Here is a 24,346-nt window from a genome sequence, read left to right as displayed (position 1 = left end):
TAAGCAGTTCGCTTATGGTAAACATAAGGTTTTATGCGTGGCGTAAAGTGTCGTCCCAGATTAGCGTAAGCAGTCCGCATAGGGTAAACAGAAACGACACTTTCCGCCTAAGTTGGAATCTTCTTTAAAGGAGACTTTCCTCAAACTAAATATTTCATAAAAGCGGAAAGTGTCGTCCCAAATTATTAGGCTGTTCGGACATGCCTTAGCCCCGTTTCACCGAACGCGGCACAAGTGCATACAAATATGTGATACGTGCAAGCAGTCAATTGTACAAGTTGAATCATTTCAACGATTTGTGTTCTACTCCAAAGTAATGGTAAAATTGCTGCAAGTATAAAGAAAAACAACTATAATCAATTCAGGGCCAATTCGCGTTATATTTACCGTTGGTTTTCTATCTACAAATAACTCGTTTCGCTTTATCTCAACATCATACAAACTTCGATTGTGTTTTCATGTAAACTGTTTAACAGTTTATCAGTTTATTTAAGTCTAATCCACAATACATTATAACAATTATAACAATAAATGATGCATAGCATGGATGAATGTAATGTAAATGATCTATGTGCATCAACCAAATAAATGCTCTTCCAAGTCGTGGGGGGAACTATTGGGATGGCACTAATACACAGCCTGGCTCCTACAAACATATACGTGTTCGTATAAATCGTAGGTAAATTTAAGGTAAATTTAAATTGTTCTATCAAAACATCTTTGGGACTAATAATCTTTGGGAATATCGAATACCTATCTCACTAAGAATATGATTTCATGATGAAAATTCCCTGCACACAACTTTTAATTTTTGACACAATATACACATTCAAAACATACAATAAGATAATTGATGAAAATAAATATGCGAGCAATACTTTTTACTCACGAATTAGGTAGTCATAAAGACAGCCCTTTTTGCCCGTACTTTGTTGTTTATGCATTACTCGTACCCTAGCAGTTCACACGGTGTCAACAACTCTGACCTAAACATAGGTATAGAGCACTAATGCGCTTTGTCGGCACAGCTGTTTACTCAGCTTTTCACATTAAATGACTTTTACATAACGCCAGCAGACACGCATATATATTTTCGAATATTCCATAGGCTGATTCGAGATAAAACCCCTGAACTTTTGCTACATTACTATGTCTGTGCTCAGCGCAAAGGATGTATCCCTGTTCAGTGTAAGGAATTCCGGACTTCTGTATGTTCAAACGACACAAATTGTGGCCCAGTTACGCGTTAACATCTATCTCCAAGAATTTCAGTGTCAGTACTCGTTCACTAAATTGTCCGGTGAATATATAATTGACTATCGATAAACACAGTTTTGCTTTCAAGATGAGAAAGCATACATTACCGAAATAGTAAAGTGTCACGATAAGAGAAAAATCGTTTAATTATCCAACCACAATATTTGCCGTACTTGGTCAGCACGTGTGGAAATTGTTTCTGAACGCCTGGATAGGCCGCCATTATTTACAAGTTTGATATTTTGAATTCAATTTTGTATCGAAAAGCATTGTGCTAAAATGTGCCATTTACAATTCGCAATGAGATTTTTAATGACCCTCGTCATGCAAAAATGGATCTTTATTTCGTATGCGCCAATCCTATATATAGCCCATTGAGTGAATTTATAGCCAATAGCATCGCCTCTGACCAGACTGCGAAAAACGCACATGTTGGGTTTAAGATACCCTGACCGAAACGCATAAGACCCATTTTTGCATGACGCGGCTATGCAAGTGTGGTTTAAATGTGTCAAAGAAAACTGCGTTTAAGTCAAATATTAACATGCGATTTATATTTTGATAGTGAAGAAATATACTCATAATAAGGCATGTGAGGACACATATGATGTGCGCTCCCGTAGTATAATTTTATCTACTGACACTAATGTGTGGTTTGACAATGATATCACACATTTCATGCGACAATTATGCGTCTTTCAAGTGAAAAAAACGTATGGTAATATACAAATGCATGCATTTTAGTGTTCTTTAGTGTAATTTTGTAATAATATTTTGGTTGCTTGTTAGATAAGAAGTAGTGCAACAACAACAGTTATATTGTTCACATGTGAATACGCATTTAAGAGTACGTTTGTATGCGTGGTCAGAAGGTCTTCATGTCATCGATCACGCCTCACTAACTTTTTCTAGCAAATTATTTTAAAACAGATGCGACTACGTCTCTCATGTCCGCTCTAGCCTGTTACGAAACATTTATGCCGGTTTGTACTTTGTAGCCATATACTAACAGTTATTTGTCACGCGATTTTCTAATATTTTGCTATCAAATGGTCAGCATTCTTTTCACAAAACATTGTTTTCAATTGTTTAGAGATTAAGAAATTCTTATGGTGTATAATGTACATCTCTTTTTGACCAACGTAAATACAGTGATTCATATTGTTTAACCATTTAACGACCTTGGACTTAAATATAATTTAACTTATTAAAACAACATAATTAATACATGTTTGATATAAGTTTGTATTCTATTGAATATATATGTGTGACATTTCATCACTTCAGCAATTATACTTTACATTTCAACAGAATGACAGACAAGACCAAATCACTATAATCCCCTGACTTGGAAGATATGACATGTAAATATGTTTGATACGAAAAATAAAAATTCATATAAATGTGTACTAGATGTTAGCTTTAAGAACGAAAACAAATTTTCAGAACGAACACATGTTTCTCCCATTCATTTAGCCTGATTTCAGATAGTGGTCAACATTGTCTTAAATAATCCTAAAGTGCCACATTGAATCAAATACATAAAAAAAATCACATATTTTATAAAACGTTCTGCCTGAAATACTTAACCTACTCTCAATAGGAGTGGGCTTCGTCTACTGAAAATACCAATCATGGTGTGAAATGTACGTGTGCACAGATTAACGTGTACGTTTTTAAGTTTGTCATTCCCATGAATTAGTGACTTGTTCCCATGATTAAGAACGTCATTCCTTCTTTCTCATTCCCACGGGTAAGCTTTTTCATTCTCATTACAAAGTTATCTCGTTCCCACTACCTTATTAATCGTGGAAACAACAAAACAAATCTTTGGAGCGACTTACATAATATCTGCATGAAGAACAATCCCTAGGTGAAGATCTGTCAGAATAGTTATTAAGGTTCTGAAAGGTATCCGAGTCTGATCAATGTATGACGGACCAAATCACAATATGCCATCGTAAAAAGGGAAATTTATATAGAAGTGAGGAAATAATTAACATACATTATTTATTTGCTATAACAACATTTTTTTCACAGTACAACAATATTCCTGCTCTATGCATGGCTATATACATTAAATGGAGTGAAACAACAAGAAATGGATCAGCAAATCACATACATTAACATGATTATATCCCTAAACATACCAAAACTACAATGATATTATATTATATGACATGTGCTATGACATGTGCTATGTCTTTAAAAAAACAACAACAATTAATGTGCACCAAACTACAGAAATTATTCAATTTAATAACACAAACATTATAACCGTGCAAAGGCAATTATTAATTTCTGATTAAGTCCTGATCGTTAGTTATACACAATCAATGGTTAAAAGACCTGGTGGTACGTTGCATAAAGTTTTCTTTATTCAAAAAGTTTTGCTATTGCAAAATGTTAATTTGGGAAAATCGAACAAATTAAGACATGATTTTGAACCTTAAATCTACTTTTACCAATATAGTTTATTACTTATAAATAGGTTGTTTATATATTATAGAAACAATTTTATTATAGCTAAATATACATACAAATAAACAAAATATATTTTTGTTGGAAAAATTGAAAGCAAAAATTTGAAATATTACAGAATTTTGTCCAATAAAAAGCTGTGTATAATTGTTCAACAACAAAGCAGACATGTTTAATGCAAAGCAAGCTGATATAAACAACAACGTATGTATGGAATCTTATACTAAGACATCAGATGAGTTGGGAGTTTTACGGAACCTGGCCGCAGTGAATGCGCGTCAATGACATCTAATGTGGAGCAGTCAACATGAAAACAGCTTTTACAAACTTGTAAACAATCAACTAAAAGCAATAATTCAAAACTGGAAAATAGTCACAATCAATTAACAGCTATAATTCAAAATTAGACACCTTAACAAGCAACAACAAGTCAATAAATAAAAATTAATATATTAACACATATTGCTTCAGTGTTAAAATATACAATGTGAATTTGTATGAGAACATGCACTTATAATATTCAGAATACCAAACTTTTAGCACTGTATGGCCAATTTTGGCAATTAAAATATGATGAACTTAAATTGATGCCATACTGGTAAATTTGGTATAACGCATAGAAATAAACAATTATGCAAACCATATTTCTTTAGTGATTATTGAATGCATATAGTATATAGTTTATAGTGTGGAATAATAAAAAAAAAGATTCAATGTTCTTGTTACGTTGAGAGGTACAATTATACTCTAACAAGGGAGACGACTTTTATTTAGTATATCACAATTGCTCTCCCTTGAATCGTTCTTTACTGTTTTCCAAATTTCCAGATAATAGTTGCTTATTATAATAACTGAAAAGCTTGACATAAAACAAGGTGTTTCTAATGCTTAAAGTATATTATTATGTTAATGATCTGATATTATGCATATCTTAATTAACTATACAGGTTAATGTGCGCATTCATCCAAAGCAATTCTTTTTCTCTATTGCCTGATATGTAAATGATGTTTAATATGTAACAATTTTGTACAAATGAATTCATACAGTGAATGTATCTGTTTGAAATGGCAACATTTTATGAATAATGTACAAACAAAAACATTAGCTTTGCAGTTGATCTATTTACAAACGACAAAATAAACTTATAAACAGTGACACATAAATCTGTGTAACGTTATTCACTTATTACATTAGAAAAGCTGGTCGCAAATGTGTACATACAAATATTCAAAGCATAATGAACTTTTAATGCTAGAATGCAAATGTCAACATAAATAATGAGCATGTCAGTATATGATACAACAAGAACAATCTACAACCATATCTAGGAACATTATTCATGAAAATACTCACTTTGAAACAAAATTAATTGTGGATGAATTACTATCATATTTTCAACAATGAAAGCATCCTTTTTTAATAATTAAATAAACTCCATTACAATTATGATGCACTTCTAAATTCCACTTTATTTAAATAGTTTTTCAATTAATGTGTGCATCAATTATCGCAATTCACATGTACATTCACACAATTTTTATAACGCGCTTAACTGTTGTTAATATTAAACAAAGTGTCTGTTGTCAATAAATAAATCAATAATTAACAGAAGGTAAATATAGTTTGAATAAATCAAATTATTATTTGATATTTTAGTATTACATCACTACATGAAATTCTCAACTAAATACTGCCTCAAAAGAGCAAACCGATGAGAAATATGAACACAGACAGAATGACAGACATATCAAAATAGAAGCATCACAATTATGAACCGTTCTGATCAATTATTTTACCTAGCACATATTGCTATTTTATAGGTAAAAACTAAAAATAAGCATGTCTTGTTTATACAATAAATAAGTTAAATATTGTCAGGTGTTTTCCTGCCTTCCCAATATTTCAAGAGGAGGAATTCCATCGTAAATGCTCAGGACTGCGAGTTTTTTAAGAAGCCAACGCAGGCACTTATTGACTATCATGCTTAAATTGTATGTATAAATGATCTTCAAAGGTATGCATGGCGTCAATCTAATGACAAGTGCTGTACCAGGCTATCTTTTTGATTGGCCGGTTTAATTACATCGATTGGGATCTGAAATAAAGACAGGTATGTTAATGTTAATTTCAGTTCATTATTCTGATTGTGTTACTTAGGAAAGCAATGAAAAAGAACAAAACTGACATATGGTGCTAAAGCTTCATTGATTTGAATATATAGATAAGTGGTCCGAGATATATTTCTTAATTATTAAATATTTACTGCAAAATAATATGAACATGTAATGAAAAATGTTTTTTATCTCTAATTCCACTAATGCAAAAGGAAGCTGATATACAATACGCAACAGTACACGTCCACATGCTGATTAACATGTTTGGAGAGTTGCATGACAAAATAAGAAATATGTTTTGAGGTTATATATGCCAAAACAACCTGACAGGCGGACATACGTTTAGACGGACCAGTGTTCCCTTAAACTGTCTCTGAAAGTAGGTATTTACAAAAAGCCTTCACACGTCTCACAAACTCACAAAGGTTCTATGTGCAGGATGTTCACAGGCAGCAGGTCAGATAACATGGAGAGGAGAGAATCTCAGCACATCGACAGCTGCTGGCTTGAAAGCTGTGACTGTAACTGCATCCAGAACAAACTTAACGCCTTGATATTCGGGTTGTCTGGAAAAAGTAGATTGCGTGTCAAACTTGCCAGATAATTATGCAAATATGTCAAGCATTTTTTACATTATAGAAATTGTCTTTGTCAACCATAAGCTTCCATATTGCTTAGTCAACATACACAGATTTGAACAGAACAAATTTTGTGGCAACAACGTTTCAGAGATGGAAAGCTTCTGAAAATGATATAGACATGCAATGCAATCATTTTAAATCAACATAGAATATGTGTTGAGTTAATTTCAGTATATTATTAAACTTTATTTCACAGGTGGTTATAGAGAAACAAATATGTTCACCAGGTGCATAGCAATGGGGGAAAGGGACTTTCTCTTAATCCCCGAGTGTAATAAATATCCTAATATTTCATCACTTTACATTGGCAATACTTCAAAATACATGAAAATAGCTCAGATATCATGTCTTTGCGTAATACTGTATTAATGTGGGACCTTAGTCAAGTGGTGGGATGTTGGTCTAGGAATGGAAAGGTCCCAAGGTAGAATTCTGCTCAGACCACAGAACAGTACATATCAAACAATTAATCCCATTCTTGTTCTATTGGGTACCTGTGAGGGAAATAAGCAAATCTGCTGTGGTTGCATACTGTGCAGAATGTAAACGGACGACTAATATCCCAGTGATCTGGTGCCACAGTGTACGTTTTGCAATGGTTAGGGGACTTACCTATTGAGATGTAGTGGCTGAGTTGGAGTTGTTAGGATATTTCTCTGTGAACAGAAAACCAGCTCTTTGCGCATCACTGACATATGTCCCTGTAAACCAAATAATTAATGCATTCTGAAATAGCATCAGTTATATTGGAGGTCAATCAATGTTGTTTGATTACATAATATAAGAAATACATTATGTTTGAAGGCTCTTGATACAAATGAGGTATACAATTAACACTTCACACACACACAGCCTACTATATACTGTTCACTTGATACAATCATTTGTCATCCATATCTAACCAATCTGCATTAAGTTACGTGTAACTCCAAAAGAGTTGGACGGACATAAGGAAGAATGGAAGGACGGAGAGAATTCTACAATTCTATACGACCTCCCCCCTGCACCCTTTCAAGGCAATACAAAATGGCAACTATTATGAATATTTACAATTACGTAATGAATTAAGTTTAAGTTAGCAGCAATGATAGAGTATTACCCATGTATAACACGCACACACTATTGAAATAAAATTATGAGTAGTAACACACTGCACATTATACACGGTCAATTACAGGACCAATGTACCTTGTAGAAGAGGTAATATCAGCCCACTTGGCAGGAAAGTTTGGAGCCCCAGCTTTAGACTGGCTGCACCTATCCGGGCCCAGCTTACCAGACAGCCTGTTGTTCAGCTGGGTACCGATCTATGACTGCATGGGATCCTGTAGGAACCTCCTCTTAAAACAAAATTCAGGAACTTAAATAAATATTGAAGGGAATAATTGTATAATGTGCTGAAGTCATTTAAATAATTGATTTGCTAAAATTAAATAAAATTTAACAAGTCTATTACAGAGGATTTTGTATGCAAGGATAAACGCTTCGTTCAAGGGCTGAATTTCGACCAAAACATAGACAAAACTATGCCTTGACCTTCTATGATTAAACCTGATAATAGATCAATTGCTATTTGCTATTTATTTACCAAGTTGATTAATTTAAAAAACACATACTTACCATTTGATGCTTGGACCTTTTTCTCAATCAGGCAGAACAAATACTGATGTTAAGTGAACTATATGAGCCTCATTCTGGGAACATAGGGCTTAATGTATGTGCAATCTGCACAGGCTAATCTGGGATGACACTTTAATAGGACTTAATGTATGTGCAGTCTGCACAGGCTAATCTGGGATGACACTTTAATAGGACTTAATACATGTGCAATCTGCACAGGCTAATCTGGGATGACACTTTAATAGGACTTAATGTAGGTGCAGTCTGCACAGGCTAATCTGAAATGACACTTTAATAGGACTTAATGTATGTGCAGTCTGCACAGGCTAATCTGGGATGACAATTTAATAGGACTTAATGTATGTGCAGTCTGCACAGGCTATTCTGGGATGACAATTTAAGCACATACATGAAGCCCCATATCCCAGAACACTGCTCAGATACTACTTATTGTTCTTGTTGCTGCTGCTGCTGGGACTGGGCCATAGACAGAGATGGAGCAAGCCCTGACGCTGAAGTCGCCACCCCAAACCTGAGAATTGCTGACAACAACTGTTGTTGAATGGCGTCAATCGCATACTGCTCTCCAGGCCTAAGGTTCACATTATTCGAGAACAACATATCGAGGTCAGTCACATTAACGGACGTGTCATGCAACGCCTGCTCTACCTGTTGGATCAGATCGTTTCAGTTCGAGCGACTTGTCCGGCCTAATTTGTCGACGCCCATCATTCAATTGTTGCTAAGCGACATGGATGCTGAGACGGAAGTCAAACTCACCAAGGCTCTGCTGTTGGAAGTGTTGATGTAGCCAACATGGGAGGATATATTGATAGGAGGCTTGGTAGTCTGACGCAAGACGTCTTCATGCTGATTTTCTTAAGCAAGTTGTAGTATTTGTGCAAGAAGGGGGTTGTCATCGACTTTCATTTCAATGACGTTTGTCATGTTTGCTAGTAAAGTTCACTGAAAAGGAAATGGAAAGTAAACTAAAACCGGATTGTTTAGTGACACATGAATAAGCCTTGAAACACCTTACCTTACAGACCTGTTTTTTAAATGCCAAACATCGTGCCTATAATTGATATTTAAAATATTGCAATTAATTTTTCACCAATTAGAATTCAGAATAACGTAGTATCAATGTTTTACGTGCACCAACTTGAAATTGGAATTTTTGGGTTTGTAGCGAGGTGTTATATCTATTTTTTGTAAATCAAAAACAGGCATTACTTGAGCAGTTTAGAATGTGAGACTGTACACCTTTAATTGTGTGACTAAAGAACTTTAAATTTGAGACTACATAATTTTAAATGAGATTCTCAGCAATTAAAAATGTGTGACAACACAACTTTAAATGTTACAATCTACATATTTAAGTGTGAGTCTGCACACCTTTAAATGTGACAGTTTATGACATATACCTGAGACTTAACAACTTTCAATGTGAGACAATACAACTGTTTGGCATTTAATAAGAAACAATAGATGTGAGTTCAAAATAGTAATTAAACTAAGTGAAATAAGCGAACTAAAGCTTTGTCACAGATGTGACGAATACCCCCACATGCCGCATTGACACATAATATTTTGCATGTCGTCTTCACAAAAAAACAGCGGACACCATGCTCTATTCTTAAAACGCAATAGTGACCTCTTGACCTAGTTTTTCACACAGAAAGGCCAATGTTCTGACTTGGCCTTAAGATCATCTCCATAAAACTTCTGAACATGTTTGGTGAAGATCGGATGTAAACTACTTGAATTAGAGAGCGGACACCTTGCTGAATGTTAAAAATGCACAAAGTGACCCGGTGACCTAGTTTTAGGCTTGGAATGGCCCATGTTCAAACTTGTCCTAGAGATCATTTAGAAAAAACTTGTGACCACGTTTGGTGAGGATTGGATGAAAACTACTTGAATTAGAGAGCGGACAACATGCTGAATGTTTAAAATGCACTAAGTGACACCGTGACCGAGTTTTTAACCCGACAAAGCCCATGTTTAAACTTGGCCTATACATCATGTGGTAAAGATCGGATGAAAACTACTTGAATTAGAGAACGGACACTAAATACGGATCGACAGACAGACCGACAGACTAGTTCACTCCTATACTACCTATATACCCCCCCTAAACTTCGTTTGTGCGGGTATAATTAAGCCAGTTATTCTGATAAAAAACTTTATAATGTGCTATAACTAGGGGCTAGCTCTATGCAGAGTTTATTGTAACCATTTTTGGATTGGGACAATTCGTAAAAAATCATAGTGTTTTGAATTAAATTGGGAAAATGGTTGTAGTTTTTGCTAAACATAATTTAAAAATTGAGAATAAGTGCTATCAAGATAAATTGCACTAAGGTTCAACTTATAGAGCTGCATAAGGAAACAAAGTCAATTTGTAACCCATTAAAACATTGTTCGGGGTCAAACCTTGAATTGAAAACTTTAGCCAATAATAATGGAAAAAATAAACTGTTTAAGATTAGGAATGGGACTCAAGTTTGGCCCCAATTTCGACAAAATTAATAACACTGTATGATCTCACCTGAAGCTCAAGAAGCTGAGCTGATATGCTGGCTTCGCTGATATTGCCAAAGGCTGAATTTGAGTTCTGATTAACTCAATGTTGCAACCTATCAAAACATTATTTTTCTTGCGGGAAACCATGAATTGAGAACTTAAGCCAGTAATCATGGATATAGACTTTTTGAGATAACAATGGGGCTGAATTTCAGCCCTAATTTCAACAACAAAATTAACACTGTAAGGTCTCACCTGAAGCTCAAGAAGCGGAGATGACATGCTGGCCTTGCTGATATTGCTAAGAGCCGAGTTTGAGTTCTGCTTTCTTCAGGTTGAGAGTCGAAGGGCGTACTGGACCACACAACAAAACTGCTAATATTTTTTAAAGCCTTCTCTTGCATCAATTCAATGCGAGGCCTTCTGGGCTTGGAGTGCTAAGTCCTCATACCAAACCCAGACATGTTCACTTTAAGCACCTTGTTCACAATAGTGGGCGTAATTTGCGGCTGTGGCACACCCCATGTATGTATGGATCTCTTAGTGTTTACAACAAGGTCTTTACTGCCTTTCTGTGTCATCATGGATGTATTGTGCTCTGGGTGTTTACAACCAAGTCTTTACTGTCTTTCTGTGTCAGTATGGATGTATTGTGCTCTGGGTGTTTACATCCAAGTCATTACTGCCTCTCTGTGTCAGCATGGATGTATCGTGCTCTGAGTTCACAGCAAAGTCATTACTGCTTTTCTGTGTCAACAAGGATGTATTGCGCTCTGTGTTCACAACCAAGTCATAATTGCCTTTCTGTGTCAGCATGGATGTATTGTGCTCTGTGTTCACAGTCAAGTCATTACTGCCTTTCTGTGTCAGCATGGATATATTAAGCTCTGTGTTCACAGCCAAGTCATTACTGCCTTTCTGTGTCAGCACGGATGTATGTTGCTCTGTGTTCACAGCCAAGTCATTACTGCCTTTCTTTGTCAGCATGGATGTATTGTGCTCTGTGTTCAGAGCCAAGTCATTACTGCCTTTCTGTGTCAGCAAATGATGTATTGTGCTCTGGGTGTTCACAGCATAGTCATTACTGCTTTTCTGTGTCAGCATGGATATATCTTGCTCTGGGTGTTCACTGCATAGTCATTACTGCCTTTCTGTGTCAGCATGGATATATTGTGCTCTGGGTGTTCACAGCATAGTCGTGACTGCCTTTCTGTTTCCGCATGGATGTAGCATGCTCTGGGTGTTCACAGCATAGTCATTACTGCCTTTCTGTGTCAGCATGGATGTAGCATGCTCTGGGTGTTCACAGCATAGTCATTACTGCCTTTCTGTGTCAGCATGGATGTAGCATGCTCTGGGTATTCACAACCAAGTCATTACTGCATTTCTTTGTCAGCAAGGATGTAGCGTGCTCTAGGTTTTCACCACTAAGTCATTACTGCCTTTTTGTGTCAGCATGGATGTATCGTGCTCTGGGTATTCACAACCAAGTCATTACTGCTTTTCTTTGTCGGTAATATTGCCAAAAGTCCGTTCTATTATGATATTTTGGCCGCTGAATGGACAATCTGGGGCAGTCCGTAACCCTACTGTCATCTAAACTATCAACAGCACAAGCATCCCACTAGGAAAGCTTAAGCTTTTATTGTTCCTTGATTTTCTCCCGTTCAATTTCTGTTTGTCCCATAAAGATTGGAACAAGTTATTGAACTTTTTGTTCTTCAGGATATTTGTTGTGATGTCCAACAGCAACAACTGACTGCTAGCGTTACCATAACTACTGCTATAACTTTTCGTGTCTGTAAAACTCGTCCCTCTCAGGCCCACGCGGAACTCTAGCTTAACAAAACTACCCAGGCTTATGTGTGGACAACTCGACGTTTGACCAGAATCATGCTCAGAATTTCCTGCAGAACGGAGTTGTTCAACGATGCTGACTTTTTCAGTCAGGAGGTCAAGGGGAAGGAGTTAGAAGTCAGAGGAGGGGAAGGGTTGTTCTGGACTGGGGCTCCTGCAGGCGGGACTCGTGCGGTTGCTGGGCCAACTCGATATCAATGCTGGTGCTCTGCTGAAAACAACAACAACACAGTGGGTGATAGGAACTTGTAACAATTATATTATAATCTATAACAAACTATGCCTCTTGACTGGCTGTGAAGGTTTTCAACAACATGAATTTCTAATCCGGCATTTTATTTGTTCCTTGTCCTTAATAGCATGAACATAAATACAATTAAGTCATTTTGTATTAAAACAAGAAAAGTGTTGGCTAATGCTATACTTATCTGTACATTTATATCTATTATCTTGACTCCATTTCCAGAAATGTATTTTCATAAACCAATATGCGGATCACTAATGTTAGAAAGTGTCGTCCCAGATTAGCATGTGAAATTCACATAAGCTAATAAGGGAGGGTACTTTCTGACTAGACTGGATTTTCATAAAGAGGATTATTTGTTCAATGAAAAATACCTTTAAGAGGAAAGTGTTGTCCGTGATTAGCCTGTGCAAACTGCACAGGCTAATCTGTGACAACAATTTAAGCACATGCATTAGGCCCCATTTTTCCACATCACAGCTTATTTATCTATTAGCCAATTTTTTGCTGCAAAACACAAAGAAGGAAAACCATTTGGTTAAAAATTTAATATTTTTAATTGTACTTATTCTATTAATCACATTACTTTTAAAATGTCATTAGATATGTTTTGTTGTTATTATATGTTTCAATAAATGGGAGGCAACAATATTAATATTTAATAATAATTTTAATGTCTCACCAACGTTGCAAAAAAACACACACACATATTATTTTACCTTGCCTTTACTGATCTTTGATGGTTAAAATCTGTTTAAATTCACATTAGAAAACAGTCTTAAAGTCAATCAACATGCAAGTTGTAAGACATAATACAAATAAATAAAACATTAAACAACTTAAGGGCAACAACTCACTGCTGGTGCAGATCTACAGTTCTCTCCCTTGTTAGTTTCAGCTAAAATGTCCTTCATGTTGCAATACGAGGACATGGGAAGGCTGTCTCACCCTCACATCGCTGGACTTTGATTTGGCTGAGCCTTTCACTACTCCTTGGTCTTCTGAGCTTAGCAGTTGCTGTAACATTGAGAAAGCCGATAGTCTTTTGAACTTGCCAAAAAAGTATCTGTACCACACCAACGAGGAAAATTAACGTAATATTATCAAACATCGGGAAAATTCTATCTTTTATTTTGAGAATTATATGTCTTTAATTGCATGGAACTTCATTGCACAAATCCAATCAAAATATATTCTTTGACATGCGTTTTTGTTGAAATGTTCAGTTGCAGTGCTCATTTTATTAGTCCACTTGCATATAAGGAAGTGCCTATCACGTGTACTTTATAAAGATGGAAAAGTTTTTTTCACACATACACCTTGGAGTAAAAATTATGTTTCAGGCCATTTGCCCTTAATTACCATCATATTACAATACTAGTTTGCCTGTACTTTGATAAATCTATATTTTCACAGTTACCAATAACAAAACAATATTTTGTCCAAGTTATTTAAAACATTAACTGTGTTTGATATGATATTTTGTGAACAAAATACGACTCAAAATTTTTAATTTTGTGAAAAAATGAGTAACCAACTCTTTAAAAATGGCAAACTATGTTAAATTGGGAAATTTTGAGCTACTATTAGAATTGCTCAATATGTATGTTAAATTTGCATTTATATGTACACCAATTTTTTAATTACCAGTTTTTAATCATAGTGGTTTTTATACCATATTTGTTCTAATCAGAATTTACAAATACCAACAGACTGGAAGCAGACTAAACTTGAGCCATATTCAGGACAACTGGGCTTAATGAATATGTATAGTACCACATTAGCCTGTGAAGTCCACACAGGCTAACTTGAGACGACACTTTCCACCAAGACATGATTTTTGTTTAGAAATAATTTCTTTAAAGCGAAAATTTCCTCAAAAATGGAAAGCATTATCCCTGATAATTCAGAGTGTGCACTGCACAGGCTAATCTGTGGATGGTACATAACATGCATTAAGCACCCTTTTCCCATAACAAGGCTCACCTGGTATATTCTTGTACAACTCTGTAACAGACTGTAGGGGGATTTACTTTGAGCCTCATACCGAGAAAACAGGGCTTTATAAATTGTGCACAAAGTGTCTGCCCAAATAAGCCTACCGGTAACAACTTAAAATGAAAGACTACATAATTTTTAATTTGATACTCGGCATCTTTAACTGTAAAACAATACAACTTTTAACATGACACTGAACAACTTAAAATATGAGACTGTACATATTTAAATGTGCACATCTTATTACGCGAGACTAAACAACTTGCAATAGACAATACAACAAGTCATAAGACACAATACTGTAAGTATATGAGTACTTGATCACACACGTTTTGCCTATGGATTAGACAGAAATGCAAAAACAGATGAAAGTCTATGGTGAATTAAGTATATGATATTCTGTCTTGCTACCAGGGGCCATTATACTAGTAATAATAGCCTATTCTGGTTAAATTTTTTATATGTATGTGATATTGAATCGATACTAGTTGATGTCTACATTTGATGCAATTGTTTTTGTAAGACAGACCTTAGATGTAAAGTTTAGTCACTGGCGTTAAAAGTGTGTGCATAAGGATATAAAAGCAGTATAGTGATATTGTCTTTGCAAACATCCGGTTTCTAATTTAAATAAAAATCATAATCAGTTATACGTGAACACAAATACTTAACAATTTATAATTTTTGATTTGTATTTTGATTGTACTAAGTTTCAACTTATACAGCTTAATAAGGCAAGTAACTCATTGTTGCAACCTATCAAACACTTTTTTTGGCAAATAATGCATTGTAAATTTTAACCAATAAATATTTATAAAACAAGGGCTGTTTGTAAAACATGCATGCCCCCCATATGGGCTCTCCGTTGGAGTGACAGCCATTGTGTGAATATGTTTTTTGTAACTGTGCCCTTGACCTTTGACCTAGTGACCTGAAAATCAATAGGGGTCATCTGCCAGTCATGAATAGTGTACCTATGAAGTTTCATGATCCTAGGCATAAGCGTTCTTGAGTTATCATCCGGAAACCATTTTACTATTTCAGGTCACCATGATCTTGACCTTTGACCTAGTGACCTTAAAATCCATAGGGGTCATCTGCGAGTCATGATCAATCTACCTATGAAGTTTCATGATCCTAGGAATAAGCGTTCTTCAGTTATCATCTGGACACCATTTTACTAGGGATGGCAACGAATACCGATATTGGTATTCGGATATTCGGTCATCCTTCCGAACGAATATTCGGATATTCGGTCAACATCTGTTAGAAAAAAATCAACTATGTTTACCGTACCATTACTCCATGAATTCTACTTTCGTTTTTACCGGAAGTTCCCCGGAAGTGACTAAATATTGACACAGCATTGCCGTCGCTAATTGTTAAAATTGAATGACGAAAACTGTTTTTAAACTTTTAATATTGTAAATCAACAATAGAACGAGAAACATAATATTTACATGACGACAAAACAATTACATAACAAAACAGTTAGATCTATAAATAATTTAAGCTAAACTTAAAGATAGTATTTACATAGCGAACACGTGCTTTAATATTGTACATCAACAATAGAACGAAAAACATAATATTTGCATGACGACAAAATAATTACATGACAAAACAGTTAGATCTATAAATAATTTGAACTGAACTTAAACGTATTATTTACATAGCGAACACATGCAAACAAAACACCGTTGCCACATTTAAAAGTCACTCGGATCGGCGTCACTGGGCACATGAACATTGTTCTTATTTAAAAACACGATTGCGTCGACCAGATCACTGGCGAGTCTATTTCTTAGTTTATTTATGAGCAATCCAGTGGTTGAGAATATGCGCTCAAATGGCATAGAAGTTGCAGGTACATATAGAACACTCCTAGCAACATACGCGACTTGAGGAAATCCGCTCTCGTGACGTTTACACCAGTCAAGAGGTTTAGCGGTTGGCTCCATTTTCACAAGCAAATATCTCTGAAGTTCGTCAGAATTCTCTTGCTCGGTTAGAGGTTGAGTAAATTATTTTCTAAAAGCTTTTTTGATTGGACAACGTGATTATAACCATACGATCTTTTTTGCTTTTCACACCAAGTCGGCACTTCCTTTACTTATTTAATCTTTTATCATGTTAAATGTAATTCGAGTTATTAGATCAAGACGGGTCGGTGTTTTAATTGCCATACGGTCTTATTTGTTTTTTTTCATCAAGTCGGCTTTTCCTTTACTCATTTAATCTTTGATAATTTTGAATGTAATTCGAGTCATTGGATCAAGTGCAGGTCGGTGTTTTGATTGCCGATGCGATTAGAACCTATCATAATTTTGACACAAAGTGACTGTCTTTGTTAGGCAATTAGCGGGATTTATGACCGGTATACTGTCATCACCATAGCGACGAATTATCCGGACTAAACATTATGACACGAGGAACGACTTTTTGTACAATGTTTGAAGCAAATTTCACGAATACAAAGTCTTTGAAATTACTCGATTTTTTTATTTTTTTCTTCCGAATATTCGATTCGGAAAATAGTATCCGAATATTCGGTCCGGGACCGAATATTCGGATATTCGGATATTCGTTGACATCCCTACATTTTACTATTTCGGGTCACGGTGACCTTAACCTTTGACCTAGTGACCTCAAAATCGATAGGGGTCATCTGTGAGTAATGATCAATGTACCTATGAAGTTTCATGATCCTAAGCATAAGCGTTCTTGAGTTATCATCTGGAAAGCATTTTACTATTTCAGGTCACCATGACCTTGACCTTTGACCTAGTGACCTGAAAATCAATAGGGGTCATCTGCAAGTCATGATCAATGTACCTATCAAGTTTCATGATCCTAGGCATAAGAGTTCTTGAGTTATTATCCGGAAACCATTTAACTATTTCGGGTCACTGTGACCTTGACCTTTGATATAGTGACCTGAAAATCAATAGGATTCATCTGCGAGTCATAATCAATCTACCTATCAAGTTTAGAGATCCTAGGCCTAAGCGTTCTTGAGTTATCATCCGGAAACCATTTAACCATTTCGGGTCACGGTGACCTTGACCTTTCACCTAGTGACCTCAAAATCAATAGGGGTCATCTGCGAGTCATGATCAATGTACCTATGAAGTTTCATGATCCTAGGCCCAAGCGTTCTTGAGTTATCATCCACAAACCACCTGGTGGATGTACCGACCGACAGACCGACCAACAGACCAACATGTGCAAAGCAATATACCCCCTCTTCTTCGAAAGGGGGCATACACAATTAGACTTTTTGAGGAATGGGGCTGAATTTAAGCCCAATCTTTGACAAAGTTACTAACACTGTAAGGTCTCACCTGAAGCTCAGAAGCTGAGCTGATATGCTGGCCTCGCGGATATTGTTAAGGGCCGAGTTTGAGTTCTGATTAACTTCGGGCTGAGAGTCGAATGGTGTACTGGAGCATACAACAAAACTGGTGTCATGTTTTTTAGCCTTCTTTAGTCCCAATTCAATGCAATGCCCTTTGGGCTCGGAGTACATAACCGGACGTGTTTACTTTTAGCAACTTGTTTTCAATAATGGGGGAATTTGCGTCTGTGGTGCACCACATGAATATATTGTGCGCTGAGGACAGTCTGTAACGCTACTACTGTCCTAACTATCTACAGCAGATATACTTCTGAATGAATCATTTCAATTGTTCCTTTTTTTCTCTCGTTCCTTGCTGAATATATAGCTGTCTTATAAAGAATTAAACAAATTATTCAACGTTTAATTCTTCGTGAGATTCTTCGTGATGTCCACAGCAGGAACTAACTGTTTGCGTTAACTGTTAGCGTTACCATATGTACTGCTATAACGTCTCGCTTCTGTAACACTCATCCCACTCGGGCACTAGAGCTAAACAAAACTACTCGGGCTTGCTTGGGGAAATCTCGACACGGATATTTCGGTTGTTCATAACAGCGCATGAAAACTTGACGTGCTGAGGATTTATTGCACAGACTTGTGTAACGATGCTGACCCTTTGAGGCCGGAGGTCCAGTGGGAGGAGCTAGGGATCAGGGGAGGGAAAGGATGGTTCTGTATTGGGCTCCTGCAGGCCAGACTGGTGCTGTTGCTTGGCCAACTGGATATCAATGCTGGTGCTCACCTGAAAACAACAACACTAGATTGGGGGATATGAACTTGTAACACATTTTTATAATACAATGCATAATACACTACATATATGCCTCTTGATTGGATGTGAAGGTTTTCAACAGCAAAACATAATTATCTTAATTTCTAATTTGGCATTTCATTGGTGCCTTGTCCTAAATAGCAATTAATGAAAATTAATGCAATTAAACCATTTCGTATTAAAACATTAAAAGTGTTGGCTAATGCTTTAATAACCTGTAAATTCATAATAATTATTCTTACTTAACTTTCAGTGTTATTTTATAAGCCAATTTGCCGCTCATCAATATTAGAAGCTTTCGTCCCATTTTAGCATGTAAAATCCACATAAGCAAATCCTGGAGGACACTTTCTGACGATACTGGATTTTCACAAAAGAAGATATTTATTTTCAACAAAACATACCTTTAAAGAGGTAATTGTTGTCCCTAAGTAGCCTGTGCGGACTGCACAGGCTAATCTGGGACTACAATCTAAGCACATGCATTAAGCCCTATTATTTCACAGCGTGGCTCATGTCTTAAGCCAGTTTTTTCCTGCATAACAACAAAAAAGAATGGAAAATCATCTTGTTAAAAGTAATAAATGGTTTATTGTTCTCATAATCATAAACGTTTAACTTTTACAATTCATTCACAGAGGATTTACTGTTGATACAAGTTTCAACAAGCAAATTCGTTGAATTGATATCCCCTGCCAATATGCTTCTGGACACAAAAGTGTTATATTTATCACTCAAAAAAGAATTTTTTCAAGATACAAAGTGCCATAACTCTGTTATAAACAGATGATGTACAACGCCGTTTGGCGTGCATCATTCTCTTATCAATATATATACTCATACCAAGTTTCAATGCAATCCGCTAAAGCACTTCCAAGATATGGCTCCGAACGAATGGACGGACGGAAAGACAGACGGACAGACAATGCCAAAACAATATCTATCCACCTATGGCGGGGGATAATAATAAATGGGAGGCAACAACTTCATATTAATGTATTCCCAAAGTTACAAAAACACACACACCATTTTTACCATGCCTTTACAGGTCTTTGGTGTTAAACTCTGTTTAAATTCACACTAGACAACAGTTCCAAAGTAAACCATCATGTCATAAAAATTGTAAGATATATTACAAATTAGTAAAATATGAAACAATTTAATGGCAACAACTCACTGCTGGTACATATTGACAGTTCTCTCCCTTGTTAGTGTAAGCTAAATTAATTAAAGGCCACAATATACTAAATGATTCCCCTATATAATTCAATGTAAAAGCATCAACTTAAAGAGAAAATAAATGCAACATTTTGAACATAGAGACCACCATAACCAAACTTTTACTTAAAGTTCATTCTAAGTTGAATCAATTTAAGCAATAAAAAAGATATGTCATGTTAAAACCAAACATTAACTTTTCTCAAATCAAACTCTACTTCTTTTGCGCCTTAAATTTTGCGGCCATTTTCTAGTGCAATGTAACTGTTTTCAGGTCAAACTTGTACTTTAGTCTCTAACTTTATCATATGTCAGGGATTAAATACTGAGCACCTTTTCTTTCCCTTCCAATATATCCAAGAGATAAAGCCAGAACACCAGTCTAAAGTGTAAAACATGGCTTCAAGTAAAATATGATTTTTTAGTCAGTACAGCCCTACATGAAACAATTATTTAGTATAATGTAACCTATAAAACAACCTGAACTGTTTAAAACGCAAAAAATATGCACTTCCTTATCATTTTTCATCTATCCTCAATGTGCATGCCAAACTTCAGATTGATCCTTTACGTAGAAATGTTTGAACAATGAAAATTATTATAATAATGCCTGATAAGACATATGGCTTCCATTGTCGGTGCTTAAATTTATAAAGGGCTTTCAAGAGCAAATAATATTAACTTATATAACAGAATACAGTAAATATACTGTAAACTTCTTATTTGCTTTATCGAAGAAGAAATATAATATTATTAAAACGTGTTTGGGCTTCTTTCAGTGCGAATTTGTGAGTTTAGATGTGCTCAATACGAGATTCTGTACTTTTTATTATCCCTAGGCCATAGGCGGAGGGATACTGTTTTGCGTTGTCTGTCAGTCCTTCCGTCCGTCCGTCTTTCCGTCCGTCCGCCCGTCTGTCCGGAGCCATATCTTGTAAGTGCTTTGGCGGATTTCATTGAAACTTGGTATGAGTATGCATATGGATAAGAGGATGATCCACGCCAAATGGCATTGTACACCATCAGTTAATAATAGAGTTCTGGCCCTTTGTATCTTGAAAATGCTTTTTGTGTGTCCGGAGCCATATTTTTGAAGTGCTTTGGCCGATTTTATTGAAACATGAAATGAGAATATATATGGATAAGAGGATGATGCACGCCAAATGGCAGTGTACACCATCTGTTCATAACAGAGTTTTGGCCCTTTGTATCTTGAAACATTGTTGTTTTGAGTGTCAAATATAATACTTTTGTGTCCAGAAGCATATTGGCGTGTGCTATCAATTCAACGAATTTGCTTGTTTTAATTATTTTCCCATACAAATTTTCCAATTTAATTATTTTTCTTTACACTTTTCAATACTCGTTAACTCCATGAAACAAAATGCATTTATTCCATGAAACTAACAAGAACGCATAATAACCTGTGAAAAAAATGGTGGTTTTATGTAAATCATGCTCCTTTGTGACGGGGCCTGTTTTGACTAAAAAAACAACACTGTATACTCAATGAAAACTTAACACCTCCTCGCAATAAGACTCTATACGGCATTAGATGGAATAGATTCCAATCAAATAGGCTTAATTAAATATCTTACAGCTTTACAAAAACTCAAGGCCTGCATGGGGATGACAGAAATTATTGCGGTCTTGTGTTTCTGAGGTGTCTGTATCGGTAAGTTGGAAAGCATCGAGCTGGAGAAGGGTTTGAGTTATTGATCATCAAGTAAAATAAGTTGTACTGAAAACACGATATACACAAGAATAGACGCCATTTTACCTTCTGTGAAATCATATCATATCATTCTCGTACACTTCACTTATTTATACACTGCAAAAACACTATTATTCGCGGGACATTATTTTTTATTGATTTCAAGGGTTAAACGATCCACAAATTTAATACAAACACACTGGAAAATAACTTACACAAATTCCATATTTATTGTTTCCAAACTGAGAAAGTCATGCATTAACTACCACGTCCATGAAAGTCTTTTTTTAACCACGAAATAACATGCGGACGAATATATATGATTTTACAATAAACAAACAATTTAAAAGGATATTTTACCTTATGTAAATTCATACCATTCTTTGCCACCTCATCTTAATAAACAGGAAATACACAAGCAGGGCTTTTCCTTGAGTATTCATGGGTCTGTTTAACGGACCCATACCCAAAGCGTGTTATATGCTGTTCCTTATGAAAATTATATCTAAATTATGTTTCAATTAGATCTAACAACGTTTATAACTATTATAATAGGATTTTATTCCTATAATTTGAAGTATAATTAAAACTTATATTAAATGTGTTTTTCCCAAATCAATGGACTTTTAGCACAAAACAAATTCAAAATCCCAAAATTGCATTTTTTCCCAAAGTGGCCAAGAAAAGGCCTGACAAAGCGTCTCTTTTACCTTCTGCGTCATGCTTGTCCCCCACATCCTCAGCATCGTTGTCCCGACCCAGCAGCAACTGAAGCAGCAGAATAGCTTGATGTATTTCTTGTATGTATATTTAGGACTCGCACACACTGATATAAATGTAATAACAATCAATAAGACATGTTCAACATCATAAAATATGGCAAATTAATAAATCTCACATCAAGTGTAACCTTTCTGTAAACGTTGCGTAAAATATCAATATATACTCCTCCAAAGATTACTTAAACAATTTCATATTTTATTAAAAAAGTATTCATCAATATACATTTCTTACATGGCATGGTGTTTATAGAAATGAAAGTCTAAAAATAGCCTCAGTTGCTATGTACATGTGCATCTATGTACAAATATGAAATTTTCAGTTGAAATGCTTTGTTTTTTCATGCACAGTTTACAAGAACTAAATGTTAGGACCATAATGACACAAATGATATGACAACATAACATATTATGCATTAGATCTAATGTTCTAACAAAACCCCTCACATTGTGTAATCAGATAACAATATGTTTACATAAATTATTTGTATCTTTTAGCTACACACTTACACTACTATGTTCGTATGCTAAACAACACATTGTAATTGAAATACTAATCACTAATTACAACAACTAATACATACATGTACACACTATTCCACTCTGAACACCAAAATGGTGTCGTCCCACTTCTGTCCCACAATGATGGATGATGTGGTGCTGCTGTAGCAGACTGACTCTGGCCACCTCACTCCATCCTCCTGAGTAGCCAGCGTAGCCAGCTTACTCTCTCCCTCCCAGCCCACCTGTAGTACAGTGCAGGACAGCCATCCACAGACCAGCACCTGGCCTGCAGGGGTCACATGTAGACCATATGACCACTTTAGTGCTGGGTCTGTGTATGTAGCCAGGAGTGTGCCATCCCTGGCCAGGGTGAGAAGATTGTACTGTATGGGGCTGATGATGTACAGCCTGTCTCCTGTGGGACTCACAGCACACTTGTATACTGCAAAACAGAGTAACATCAAGATATTGAATTACTGTCAATGTTAAATAATCTTATTAAACATACTGCAGTGATATTGTATTACGCATATGTTGCTATAAAGAGGCCTTTACACATTTTAAAATGTATGCATAGATTCCAATAAAAAAATAGTTAAGTGTTACAATAAACTTCAGCATCAGTGTTATTGTGTAGAAGTTTGACATGTTGAAATACGACTAGTGATTTAGAAATGAAGTGTTGCAAAATAACACAGATGGAAACAATTACACAATAGAAAACAATTGCACAGTTCAATCAACATGTGTACATTATGAATGTTACTATACACAGCAATAATTGATTTCTTACACAGGTACCCATGTGATAACAATGTACTGATACTTCATACATTTGCAATGTATAGGACTTAATTTTAATTTTTAAAGTGTTTAATTTTCTATATAAAAAAAATAAATACTTCAAACAAGAAATATTGATGCGTTTTTATCTATTTTCTCACAAAACCAATAACAACCGCATAATGCTAAAATTAATTATTAAAATTATTACCTACCTTTGAACACTTCTTACAATCCAACCACAAGGCACAACAACTTAAATCTTTTAAGAGTACTTATTTATACAATGTTTTGAAATTTCTCAATTAATAAGTTTGAAAACTTCTTAAAATCCAACTAAAGCTATTTTAAGAGTATCCATTTTATATAATTTTTTATTTGTTTATTATATAATATATTGCACTGTACAGTAATCTGACAACCACACAAATGCAAAC

At 35.4% G+C, this 24,346-nt stretch overlaps 1 long non-coding RNA gene across 6 annotated transcripts; it reads right to left on the bottom strand.

Moving 5' to 3' along the window:
* Window positions 1–3,250: 3,250 nt before the first annotated feature.
* On the bottom strand, window positions 3,251–23,394 carry LOC127841851 (uncharacterized). Of its 6 annotated transcripts, none has more exons than XR_008031359.1 (10): window positions 23,207–23,394; window positions 22,554–22,611; window positions 18,084–18,881; window positions 13,599–13,758; window positions 10,896–12,708; window positions 8,115–9,080; window positions 7,683–7,854; window positions 7,107–7,195; window positions 6,275–6,419; window positions 3,251–5,834 (listed from the first exon to the last, which is right to left on the bottom strand). It is a non-coding gene; the product is annotated as an uncharacterized LOC127841851 (long non-coding RNA). The 6 variants fall into 6 exon arrangements; XR_008031360.1 differs by having other exon boundaries at window positions 7,683–7,834; XR_008031361.1 differs by having other exon boundaries at window positions 10,896–12,705.
* Between the last annotated feature and the right edge of the window lie 952 nt (window positions 23,395–24,346).

Source organism: Dreissena polymorpha, chromosome 8 (genome assembly GCF_020536995.1).
Source record: "Dreissena polymorpha isolate Duluth1 chromosome 8, UMN_Dpol_1.0, whole genome shotgun sequence".
NCBI lineage: Eukaryota > Metazoa > Mollusca > Bivalvia > Myida > Dreissenidae > Dreissena > Dreissena polymorpha.
Note: the sequence above shows the minus strand (reverse complement) of the source record. Positions and strands in the feature narration are given on the sequence as shown.